Below are 12,675 nucleotides of genomic sequence, written 5' to 3'. Positions count from 1 at the left end.
CGGAGATGATTCTGCCAAACCAGGAGATCTGGTATGTGTTCCAAGCGTCTAGGTCTCTCTTGATTTGGTCAAATAGGGGGGGGAGGGGGGTAGTTTGCTTTGTACAACAAGTTGTATGAGCTTGTGATTTTTATTCCCAAATATTTTATGTAGGTGGAGTTCCACTTATACTTGTAATTTAATTGCAGAAGCTTCCAGATGGGATCAGGGAGGGATATGTTCAGCGCTTCGGATTTATCCATGTTTATCTTATAATCTGAGACCTGACTGAATTGGTCTAATAGTTTCTGTAGATTAGGGAGTGAGATGTGTGGGTCAGCTAGGGTCAGAATAACGTCATCCGCGAAAAGGGATATTTTATAGTTTTTATCAGCGATTGTTATGCCTTTGATGTTTGGGTCGGCTCTAATTTGAGATGCTAGTGGTTCAATAGAGATCGCGAAAAGCAGAGGGGAGAGGGGGCAGCCCTGTCTGGTTCCATTTCTTATATGGATTGGGTTGGATTGTCCTCCCGGGAGTTTTAAATATGCGGTGGGGTTCTGATATAGGGCTCGGACACCCTCGAGAAAAGGGCCTGAGAAGCCGAATTTAATCATGGTTTGGTCGAGGAAGGTCCATTTGATCCGATCAAAGGCCTTCTCGGCGTCTAGGCTAAAAATCATGGCCTGGAGTTTATCGAGTTGCACGTGGTCAATTATATCAATGATTTTACGGGTGTTGTCAGAGGCCTGTCTTCCTGACACGAAACCCACTTGGTCTATATGAATTAGTCTGGGGAGAATAGGGTTTAGCCTGTTTGCGAGGATCTTGCTGAAGAGTTTCAGGTCTGTGTTAAGCAGGGAGATCGGTCTGTAGTTACCGCATTGAAGCGGGTCCCTTCCTTCCTTATGAATAATGGCTAGGTTGGCAGCTGAAATTGTGCCCGGGATCGGTTCTCCTTCTAGGAAGGAGTTGAACATTTCAATTAGGTAAGGGGAAAGGGACGATGCAAATTTTTTATAGTAGGCATTCGAAAAGCCGTCGGGTCCTGGGGTTTTAGTTATTTTGAGAGAGCTTATGGCTTGGGTCAATTCCTCCTTAGTGATTTTGTGGTTCAGAGCTGCAAGCTCTTCTTCAGTGAGAGAGGGAAGATTACATTGCGCCAGAAATTGCGAGGCAGTATCTACTGCGTTTGGGTCTTGATTAGGGGGGTGTAGATTATAGAGGTCTGTGTAATAGTTTGTGAATTCTTGGGCGATTTCTTTTTCCACATAAGTAGTGTGGCCTCCTTTAGTGCGGATCTTTGTGATTTGGGCCTTTGCCTTAAGACCTCTTAGCTTTGTTGCTAAAAGTGTGTCTGCCTTGTTGCCCTTATCGTAGAACCTCTGGTTGGTCCACTTGAGCGCTCTCTCTACCTCTTCTAGTTGGGATTGCTTTAGCTCAGATCTTGTTTTGTCAAGTGTTCTGAGAAGTTTCTTGGAGGGGGTCTTTTTGTGTTGTTGCTCGAGGGCTAGTATCTTGTCAGTTAATGCTTTCTGAATTTTTAGTTTTTTTTTTTCTTGTGGGATGCTAGAGAGATTAGGTCTCCTCTGATTGTGGCCTTGTGGGCTTCCCACAACATTGATGCAGCGGAGACAGACCCCTTTTTTATTTTAAAGAATGATGCTAATTTTCGCTGGATTGTTTCCACAACTTGTGGGTCGTTAAGGAGGGAATCATTAAGTTTCCACTTATACGAGGAGTTCTTAACAAAAGGCAGAGAGAGGGTCAATTCGACTGGGGCATGGTCCGACCATGTGATCGGGCCTATGTCGGACTGGGAGGCCTCCTGGAGAACATTTGAGGTTCCTAGCAAATAGTCGATCCGCGAGTAAGACTGATGTGGGGCCGAGAAGAACGTGTAGTCCCTCTGGCCTACGTGCTGGGCCCTCCAAATATCCGTGAGGAAAAGTTCTGTAAGATCTCTCTGAACTTTTTCGCCTTTTGCTGGGTATGGGCGGTGTGTGTAGTGGAGGGCATGCTAGACTTGTCTTGGTCTGGAGACAGAACCATATTAAAGTCTCCGAGCAAAAGAAGCGAGGCGAGTATTAACTGGTCTAGGGATTCTAGAAGGTCCTGTATGAAGCATACCTGATTTTCGTTGGGGGCGTAAACATTGATGATGGAGATGGGGTTTGCAGATAGGGACCCCTGCAAAAGTAAGTATCGTCCCTCTGGGTCTCTAACTATGTTAGTAGGGGCAAAGGAGGAGGGGGGCCTCATGGGGATCTGATGATTATGAACGCGTGGTGCTGTTTCATCACCTGCGTAACGGTTCCCATCGATCACAGGTTATCGATATCTCATTTGGACTTGAGGTTATGCGTAAGACTTTTCAACACATTTATATCATCTTGCACTTTCTACCTCTTATTTACATAATTTGACCACCTATTGAGCAGTGCAGAGGGTCGCTGGGGGCTCAGACTTCTGCTTAGGCAGACTTAGGGTGCTGCTGCAGTCGATGTGGGGGGGATGGGGGGGAAGGGAGAAAAAGAAGGGGAGATGGGGGGGAAGCGGAAGGGGGGGAGCAGGAGGTAGAGAGAGGGGGGGGAAGCGGAAGGGGGGGAGGGGGGGGAGCAGGAGGTAGAGAGAGGGGGGGGAGAGGGGGATCACTTGGAGCATGACCTTAAGCAGATACAGTGGTAAAGATTCCCTGAACTGAAAGAGGGTGATATCAACTGAGAGTGACCGAGGGGCACCCAACGCATACAGCTAAGCTTGCTGTATAGGCTATACATAGTTCATTTGAGACAGACTTGGAGCAGGGTATGGGAGTGGGGGGGGGGCCGTAGAGCCGGGCCGAGGGGGATACATGGAGGGGGAGGGGGCTTAGCTTATCCAACCTGAGTTCAGGGGCTGGCAGCGGGGGACGCCAACTGTCCACGCAAAGTTGTCCGGGTTTGCGCCACTGCTAGAGTTCTGGAGCTGCTCTGACTCTGCCGTTGAGAATCGGGGGTGGGGGGGTGTAGGCCCTTGGTTAGGACAGTTCCGCGACTCTGGTCCTTTAAGGTCTCCCCACCCCCAGAGAACCGGGCTCATCGGTTCACGTGACGCGCTAGGCAACAGCCATCTGCTTTTGCTGGTCTGGCCCTGCAGATGGAGAGAGTGACCCACGGCGCCATCTCTCGTCAGGTACTCCTCGGGGACGGCTCGGTTGCGATGAGGGCTGGGCGTCGGCTGGATTGTGGTGCAGTCAGATGCGTGGGGGCAAATAGGAAAGAGGTAAGGAGAGGAGATGGGGGGGAAGTGGGGTAAGGAGGGAGGGTGGAACACAAGGAGGGGGGGGGGGGAAGGCAAGGAGAGGGGGGAGGGTTGGGGGGGGAAGGCTAGGAGAAAAAAGGGGGGGGGAGTATGCTCAAGGGGTGAGTCCGCTTACTAGATATGGGGGGGAGGGGGGAAGGTGGATGAGGGAGGGAGGGAGCAGAGTAGAACCAGCTGGATCGTCTCTTTAATGGTTCAGGAATCGATGCAGGAGAGTTAGTGTGGATGAGTTGGACATCTGGCAGGGATGGGCGTAGAGGCTACCGGGCCTTTCGGGGCACAGTCGTGGGATGTGCGGCTCACTGGATCCGTTGGTTAGCGAGTCTTTCTGAGGCTCGGGGGTTTCGGTAGGCTCGGATCGTGCTGCTCGGGGGGCGCGTTCTTCTCCTCGTGGGGGGGCGATGCCGATGGCTTTGAGGAAGTCGTTGGTGTCCTCTGGGTCCGTGATGGTGAAGAACCGTCCATTCCTCGGGACGATGAGTTTAAAGGGGAAACCCCATCGGTAGGAGACACCTCGGTCACGAAGGAGAACCGTGAGAGGCTTCATCTCCATTCGCTTCATAACCGTGGACCTGGAGAGGTCGCTGTGTATCTGGACTGTGTGGTCGTCCATTTTAACGTCTCCCGCTCTTCTTGCGGCCGCCGAGATCTTTTCTTTCGCTGTGTAGACGTGGAATCACACGATCACATCCCTGGGGCGGTTAGGATCCGGGGATATAGGACAGAGGGCTCTATGTGCCCTGTCTAGCTGGAGCTCATGGTCGGATAAGTCAGGAACGAGATTCAGAAAGTTTTTTTAGGTAGGGCTGGATGGATTCTGGTGGGACTGATTCAGGGATTCCTCTGAATCGTAGGTTCTGCCTACGGTCCCTATTTTCGTGGTCCTCGATTGTATTCTTGAGGGCAGCCAGCTCATGCCCCATTCTAGCCATGTCATCCTCCATGTTGGAGTGAGTGACCGATATGGGTGTAATTTGTGATTCCACTGCCTCTGTTCTTGTGGTTATGGTGCTCAGGTCCGATCTGATGTCACGCAGGACCTTCTCCAGGTCCTCCATAAATCCCCTGCGCATTCTGAGGAGAAGAGCCTCAAAGAATTCTTTACTGAGTTCCTGATGGGCCGGAACAACTTGGCCGAGCAATGCGGCCTCCGCGGCATGCTCGTGCTCCTCGGCGCCATCTTGTGATTCTGAGGACGGCTCCATCGGGCGCTGCGTCAGCTGAAAGAACTTTGAAACGGGGTTCTGTGTCTTCTTTTGTTGTTTCCCCGCCATCCCTGGTGTCTTAGGGAGGGTGCTGGCCACTTTTTGGGGGTGTTTGCGCCGTGTGGGGTGCTTTTCTGTTTAGCTTTGTGGGGAGGGTGTCGGGAGCTCGTTGCCTACCCTGCCATTCACGGTGACGTCACCGGAAGTCTCTGTATTGTACTTTTAATTCTTGACCTTTTACCTGAACATATGAACCTAGCAATACTGCACTGTATTGTATGTCTTTATTTATATAGCGCCATTAATGTACATAGCGCTTCACAGTAGTAATACATGTGGTAATCAAATAATTAACAGATAATATAAATAACAGGTCATGGGAATAAGTGCTTCAGACATAAAAGTAACATTAAGGAAGAGGAGTCCCTGCCCCGAGGAGCTTACAGTCTATTACTACTACTGTAGACTGGTTATATCTTTATCTGGGACCCAGACCGGGAGAGTCCAAAAAAGGTACATTATCCTGGGAAGAGTCGTCGTCTATCCCATTCTTCCAAATTCATTTTTGAGAATTTGTTGGGGGTAATTATATTTATAAATTGTCTGTACGGATTTTGTAAGATTTACAGCTAGGTATAGTATATAGCTTGTGTGCCATATAAAATTGAAGTTAATACCAAGAAGTTTAATCAAATCAGATTGATTAATTTTGAAGCCTGATATACTGCCAAATTGACCAAGTGCTAGAAAAAGGTTTGGGAGAGAAATGAGTGGTCTAGTAACTGTCATTAGTATGTCGTCAGCAAATAATGCCACTTTATATTCTGTTTCCGACCTGTATAGCCGACACATTGGGGTTTAATCTCAAGGCGGCCGCCAAGGGTTCAATAGAGCGCAAATAAAAGTGGAGAGAGAGGGCAGCCCTGCCGTGTGCCATTTGCTATAAATATGGTGTCTGAGAGGAGCTCCAGATGCCTTTCTGACCAGAAAGAGTCTGGGATATACGCCTGTTCTCCTCTGTAAACATGGAACTTTTTGAAGTGAAATTTCTATGCTGCACCTACCAAATGAAAATTTCCCTGGGAGTAAATCGGCTTGATGGAGACGGAAGTGCAGTCCCGTAAGCTGGCAAGAGAGACCTCCCACACTCGGCGCACATGCGCAGGAACCGTTCCTGGCTCTGCGCGCCTGCACAGTAGGCGACGGCCGAGAGTGCTCGCGCCTGCAGTAGGTAGCAGCCGGACCTCGACGTGAGCACTGCCGGAGTTCGGTGCGTGCACAGCAGCAGCAACCGAAGCTCGGCGCATGCACAGCAGCAGCCGCCAGAGCTCGGCCCGAGCACAGCAGCAGCCGGAGCTCGGCGAGTGCACAGCAGTAGCCAAAGCTCGGCGCAAGCACAGGAGCAGCCGCCAGAGCTCGGCGTGAGCACAGCAGCAGCCGGAGCTCAGCGCATGCACAGTAGCAGCCAAAGTTCGGATCGAGCACAGCAGCAACTGCCGATGCTCGCCGCGAGCACAGCAGCACTCAGCAGAAGAAACAGCTGACACTTGAGGCACGGACACACACACAAACCACTGGAGGCCAACACGTATGTGCATAGTGCGCCCATGCACGTGAGCGGTGAGGCAACCGATGCGTGGCGGGACAAAACATTTCATCTTTGCCACGCGACGGCCGGGTCACGTGAGCGGGCAAACCAGCTCCCTGTTGTCGCGGCTACGCCCCCCGACACCTTCCCGTCGCCTCTGCATGCAGGACAGAATCTCTCCTGCTGCAGGCGAGCAGGGACACCGTGTGAACGTCCTCGTTCACTATGCACGAAGCCTAAGGCCCCGGTCACGGCGCTCTAATGCGCGCCCGCGCTTTCGGCTGCGCGTTCCGGCGATTCCCCGGTCTGCAGCTCACTGCAGGAGCAGAGACCGGGGGGGCGTGCCGGAGGAGTGACGGGGGCGCGGCCATGACGTCACCCGGCAGGTTCGCCCTCATTGGCTGAACCGCCGGGGGGCGTGCCTAGCCGCTCGACGCGAGTTCCTGCTCTCAATTCTATTGAGAGCAGGAGTAGCTCTCGCGCGAGCGCTGCGGCCCCCCCTCGCAGCGGGCCCGGCGCCGTTGCGGGAAGGGCTCTGGTGAGCGCAGCGTCCGCCACAGCATGCAGCGGGGGCAAGGCCTTAGGGCAAGCTCATACACTCTGCTCGCAAGCGCCATTGCACACAGTATAAGCTCAGCCTAAGTCAAACTTCTTTATGTTTTTCACAAATACAATTTCTGTGAGAAAACAGTGAGAAGAGACATAGAAGATTAACTTAAAATGCACGTGCTCTGCACACACATTTTTTTTAATTTGTTTTATCACTTTGTCTAGTAACAGTTGATTTAGGATATTGTCCAAGGCTTTTGTGTCTTGTGAGAAAGTTGGATTCGGGGATATGCAAAACTAGTTTCGTCGAGGTTCTTGTTCTAATTTTCGTTGGTAACCTTATGTGACAATCCGCAGAACGGAGTTGTCTTTTGTGGATTGCGCCCCCATTCAATAGCGTATAGAGCTATTTTCCCCTGTCCGCATAGTGCAGGGTTCACCTTATTTCATGCAAACTTGCCTCTCCCGAAGGATCCTTTTCCTCGGTGACCAGAAAAAAAGGCTCCCTTGTTCCCTTCTCCATGTTTGCTCTCGGTCAAAGGGCCTTCCTGGTCGGTAGGAATTTGCTTCTCTATAAAGCATGCTGTCTTGTTGCGGTGTAAAGAATCTTCGATTTCTTCTCTCCAGGGAAAGAAAAGCACTCTTTCCTCCTAATACATTTGCTATTATGGCGCCTAGTTTTCCTCCAAACAGAAATTTGCCTTCAAAAGGTTAAGAACTAAAGGTGGTTTTTGGAAGTAGAATCTGCTACCCAATGTCTTAGGTCGCGCTCATAGTCCTGGCTACAGCAATGGCGCGCCACATCAAAACAAACAAATGTAATCCGTCGCGTCCGCAACCAATATTGCTGAAATCAATGAAATTAGATTTTTACTGAGACGGCTGCACGCGACGGCAATAAGCCAAATCACATAACATCAACAAGACGTCACCGCCCCTTGCAGACAGCGACGTCGCTACAACTGAATTACAACTTTTGCAACAGTGACGGGTGATATTACCGGTCGCGTCGCAGTCAATGTACCCTGCACCATAAGTGCAGCCTTCGCCCTTCTTGCTGCCATTGACAGGGCCATGCTTCTTGCGGACAGAGAAGCTTCGGCGATATACTCAGTTGCCAACTTAATTTCTGATAACGCAGACAGAATTGAGGCTCTCTTGACACTGCTTTCCAACACCTCTCCACATTGGCTAACCATATTCCTATGGCTCAGGAAAGTGAAACGTTTCTGCTCGGTCGCCGGGCTACCGGAGCTTAAGGGGGAGAAATGCTGAGAACCCCCCTGATTGTACTGCACCAAACCCAGTGTTCGTGAATTGCACTTAACAAAATAACAAAAGCTACGCTCTAGGGCAGGAAAAGGGCTGTTCTGCAGGTACTGGGAGGGCCTTATATAGCGTGTCCCTGAAGAAGAGTTTCCTGCCCTAAGGGCTGAGGGAGGAGCCAATACCAATTAATACCCACTGCCATGTGGGGAACAGGAAAAATATATATACATTTTCCACAGACCACAAAAACATAAACTGTTGTCCAAGGAATAAAACAATGCAGAACAATAGTTTAAAGGAGTGCCAAGAATGTACTGTACACATTGCTTTACAACATTACAATAGAACAGCATTTTTAACAGGGGTTCCTAGGAACCATTGAATTCTCTGGGCATCCCTAAAACGTTCCCTGCAATTTTCAGGTGATTTGAAAATTGGACCAAATACAGAAGATGCTGCATCTGATCTCAAGACACACTATGAGAGAGGGTTGGGATTCCACCGAATATATCTACAGGGTACCTTAACAAAAGAAAAGGTTGAAAATAAAACCACTGCAATAGAAGGTAAATAAATTACAAACAATGGTAATAAGTGCACCACGTAAATGACAGCTCCGTAGACCCCATGCTTCAGACGTTTAAAAAAAAAAAAAAAAAAGTCATAAAAGTCAGTTCTGTTTATTTGTTCGGGCCTCAGGTCTGATTGTAATTTAGCCACCTTCTGTGAGCAGATGAGCAGTCTTCTTCCTTCTATACCACCAAACAAGTCACATTTGCCATGCTCTAGTTATAAACTACTGTGCATGTTTGTTTTACTGCTACATTGGACTGCACAACATACTTTGTTTTAAAGCGGCAATCCAAGTGGTCTTCTCTCAATTTTCTTTTCATAGAATTAAAGCAGGCGTCTCCGGAGCCGAACTCTATTACTTTCAGCTCCGGGAACCCCCTACTTCCTGAGATACTTACCTCCATAGGGGTTGTCATTTGTCAGAATTTAGTGTCATCAGCAAAGATGGAGACTTTGCTCTCGATGCCAACCTCAATGACCTCAATGTCATTCATAAACAAGTTAAAAAGCAGTGGTCCCAGTATCGATCCCTGACGTACTCAAGTCACGACTTTAGCCCAACCTGAAAAAGTTCATTTTATGACAACTCTCTATTGTCTATCCTTCAACCAGTTTTCAATCCAGGTGCATATATTTTTACTGAGTCCAATTTGCTTAATTTTCTACATCAATCTCGTGTGGAACCGTATCAAAAAGCATTTGCAAAATCTAAGTAGACCACATCAACTGCATTACCCTGGTATAAATTCCTAATTACCTCCTCAAAGAAACAAATAAGGTTAGTTTGGCATGATCTATCCTTCATAAATCTATGCTGACTATTACTAATAATTTTGTTTTCCATGAGCTATTCCTGAATATTATCCTGTAGTAAACCTTCAAGTAGTTTCCCCACTATTGAAGTCAGGCTTTCAGGTCTGTAATTCCCCGGTTGTGATCTAGCACCCTTTTTACATATAGGCTTTTACATCTGCTTTATGCCAATCTTGTAGTATTGAGCCTGTGGAAATGGAGTCTTTGAATATTAAATGTAATGGTTTGGCTAATATAGAACCTGGAAATGTGACGCCATGGCGATACCTAGCCACGACAACACGACATAGCAAAATGAGATGCCGCTCTGGAGAAGGTAAGAGGCCCCGCAAAAATCCCAGCCAGCCATTTATCCAAGGATGGAAAAGACAAAAGGAACCAAGTGGATGTGGAAATGTTGAAAGAGTGTTGCAGGTTTTTTCAGTAAATCGTTTAGCTTCATTTGAGTGTGGTACAATGTGGTATCTTCCATATTTTGATGTAGAGGTATCTGTACCTTGTTAGCCGAGCTTAATAATCAAGCTTAATAATAAAGGATCAATAATGCAACACACACTCACATTTCCACACCTGTCCACACCATTTATATACACTCCCACTCCACACACACCTTTTGTAAAGTGCTGTATACACTGTGGGCTCTTCATTCATTTATATTTACATACACACATACACATACACACACATCACTAACATTCAGGGACTATTTAACACCTAGTCATAAATTGCATCTACACATGGGGGAGGGATAAGCACAGATAACATTCCAAGAGACACTGTTTTTAAGTAAACCCCTTTCTTGCTTTATGCATTGTAACATCGCCGGAAGAAGAGGATATCAGTGTATCTCGAAAGCTTGCACAAATAAAAGCATTTCGTTAGCCACAGAACGGTATTGTCAATTCATTTTTGAATATATATCTATCTTAGATATGTATGTTTCTGTAAAAGGGTTCAGCTCTTACAGGGTTGCTAGGCAAAAACAGCAAGGAGAGGAGGAGACAGTAGGATGACTAGGAGGAGGGAATGGAGAGCCATGGGGCAGGGGGGAGGGCAAAGAGAGGGAGGAGAGACAGCATGTTAAAATAGGAGGAGGAAACAGAGAGACAGCAAGGAGGAAGAAGTGTAATGTGCACAGAGAGGAGCAGACAGTAAGGAAGGGAGTGCAAAGTGAGGAGAGGAGCGAGGCATGATGGAGACAGCAAGGCATTACAGGGAGGGGTGAATACAAAAAGTAATGTTTAATCAATACCATTTAAGATCTGCTAAATCGGTGTGTGTGTGTATATATATATATATATATATATTTTTTGCATAGTCAGTAACCACCTCCACACTGAGGAGACCCATTAAGGTCGAAAGTCTCTCTGTGGGTAGGTTTACTGGCTATGCATCTTAACCCTGGCTGTGCTCAAAGCTGTGACCATTCAGCAAGCTTAAGCCTATGGGAACCATGTTGAATGGTTTTGAAGCAAAAGGTGGCACTGTGTGCTCATTTGCATGTCATTTCCCAGAATCCCTTGCTGCAGTGGAAGTGTTGATTGCTGTGTGATAATGTTGAAAGGTGGGGTTGCAGACCTGTCTAAGACATGCAAATGTGCATACAGTAATATTTCCATTTGCTATATGCTTTGCTGTGGGATTTTGTCACTTTTTACCCACCATAACTTAACTAAGCACGCACACACGCACGAAAAAAACCTCTCTGTAGAGGCACGTGTGGTGCATGGTAAATAGTTAGTCTTATCACATGAAAGTGGTTTGTAGGGCATATGTGTGCATTTTGGACCCAGTAAACCACTTTTATGTGATAATCCCTCCTGCTGTTCTGGTATACTGGATCTCTGGGGATCCTCACAGGTATCTTTATATTTTTTCAGGGATGCTTGGCAGAATAATGTGAGAAATCTCTTTATTTTCCTTTGGATGTGTATAAAGCGAATGGGATTATTTTATTTTTAGGGGGAACCTTTATCCGACAAGTTTTGAGGCACTCGCCTTCCTGAATAGGAAGAGTTGACAAATATGCCAAACATCACTTTCCTAATAAAACGACCTACAGTACATTATCTCAATGCTTTACACACATTATTACTGTAGGTAAATGCAAACAGGATCTTTCACACCTTCCCTTAAAAGGTTTTTCTTGCGATTGTTTTTCAGACGTCCTTAATCTAAATAGAAAATAACACGACAAAGGCGGCTCGGATCCCTGATAACTTCCCACCTTACACAAGTCTCGAGTAGGGAGCGAGGAAGGAAACAATATACATTGTAATGGAAAAGCAGGAACATCCCATTATTCCTCCGGCCTGTGGGAGTCACTGATCGCCATGGGTAACATTACAGCCGTATCCTTCCGCCCGCTGACTTTACATTGCGCAAGGATAAGAACAAAAGAAACACGCACCTTTCACTCAACTACCCTGCTGCTGGGTCGCTCCGCAGTTACCGCAATGCACGGGGCTCTCTGTGGAGCGATATCAATATACAACTGCCACAAACAGCCGTTAATTTTTGAATTCGGACGTTCTAGTCGGCTGTGAGCGCCGCAGCTTCCTTCTATTTCTTTTTTAATTCGTTTCCTAGGCAACAACCCGCCCAGCACTGGAGGGGGGGACAAGGCTGAGCCCAGGGCCAATCAGACGGCTGGATTGTTGTCATGGCGGCGGGCAACCAATAGGGTGCAGAGATTCCTCTCCTGCCTTCTGCGTCTTGCAAGGAAGTGGGGGGGTGCTTTAGTGTTTCCTTTTCCCGGTCACTGCAGAGGGAGGTAGATGAGGAGGAAAGTTGAGGAGATGGAATTATGAATGCCTGGTGGTTGTTTCGGATGCCTGGATACCCAGACCTCATAGTAAACTGTTAAAAGCCTAGTACAGACATCCAAAGTTTCCCTCATTATCAGGACACCCTGATATGTACAGTGTTAACCTGCACAGCTTTTCTGTCTTACTCATATGGAATCAGCCTCATGAACTTCAACCTACCGGTTCACAGAAATAGTTTTTTGGACCAGTAATGTCACTGATTTTGGTACTTGCAGGCATTAAGATAGAATATAAATAGCATTTTCCCACTACCCACCCCCCCTTATGAATGCCTCCCAGATCTCCTTGATACAAAGATCAAACAAACGTGTGATGTGTGCTTATGTTTACAGAGTACAACGACTTTGTATTTAAAAAAAAAAAAAAGAAACGACATACATTTTCTTTTTAAGGAGTATTATAAATATATTCATGTATAATATATACTGTATGATAGCAAATTATATGACTCATGGATTGGCAAAAAAGGCTAATAGACCTCAATATGAATAACTTAATAAACCATGCTATGCGAATTTTATAATGACGATATTAAAGCACATTCAGGCTATTAATAAAGAACAAGGAA

General features: G+C 47.2%; 1 protein-coding gene across 3 annotated transcripts in view; it reads right to left on the bottom strand.

The window, feature by feature from the left end:
• The window catches only part of BTBD3 (BTB domain containing 3), a 34,804-nt gene extending 22,934 nt beyond the window's left edge, over positions 1–11,870 (bottom strand). Inside the window, exon 1 of one of the 3 annotated variants that reach the window (XM_075596046.1) lies at positions 11,690–11,870. The gene's annotated coding sequence lies outside the window, so the exon portion shown is untranslated. Of the gene's footprint in view, positions 1–11,506; positions 11,642–11,689 lie in introns of those variants that run through there. The other 2 variants (XM_075596048.1, XM_075596047.1) reach the window with 2 other exon arrangements.
• Positions 11,871–12,675: the final 805 nt, after the last annotated feature.

This window comes from Ascaphus truei, chromosome 4 (assembly GCF_040206685.1).
Source record: "Ascaphus truei isolate aAscTru1 chromosome 4, aAscTru1.hap1, whole genome shotgun sequence".
NCBI classification, from domain to species: Eukaryota; Metazoa; Chordata; class Amphibia; order Anura; family Ascaphidae; genus Ascaphus; species Ascaphus truei.
The sequence above is the reverse complement of the archived record's forward strand: the minus strand, read 5'-3'. Positions and strand labels throughout refer to the sequence as shown.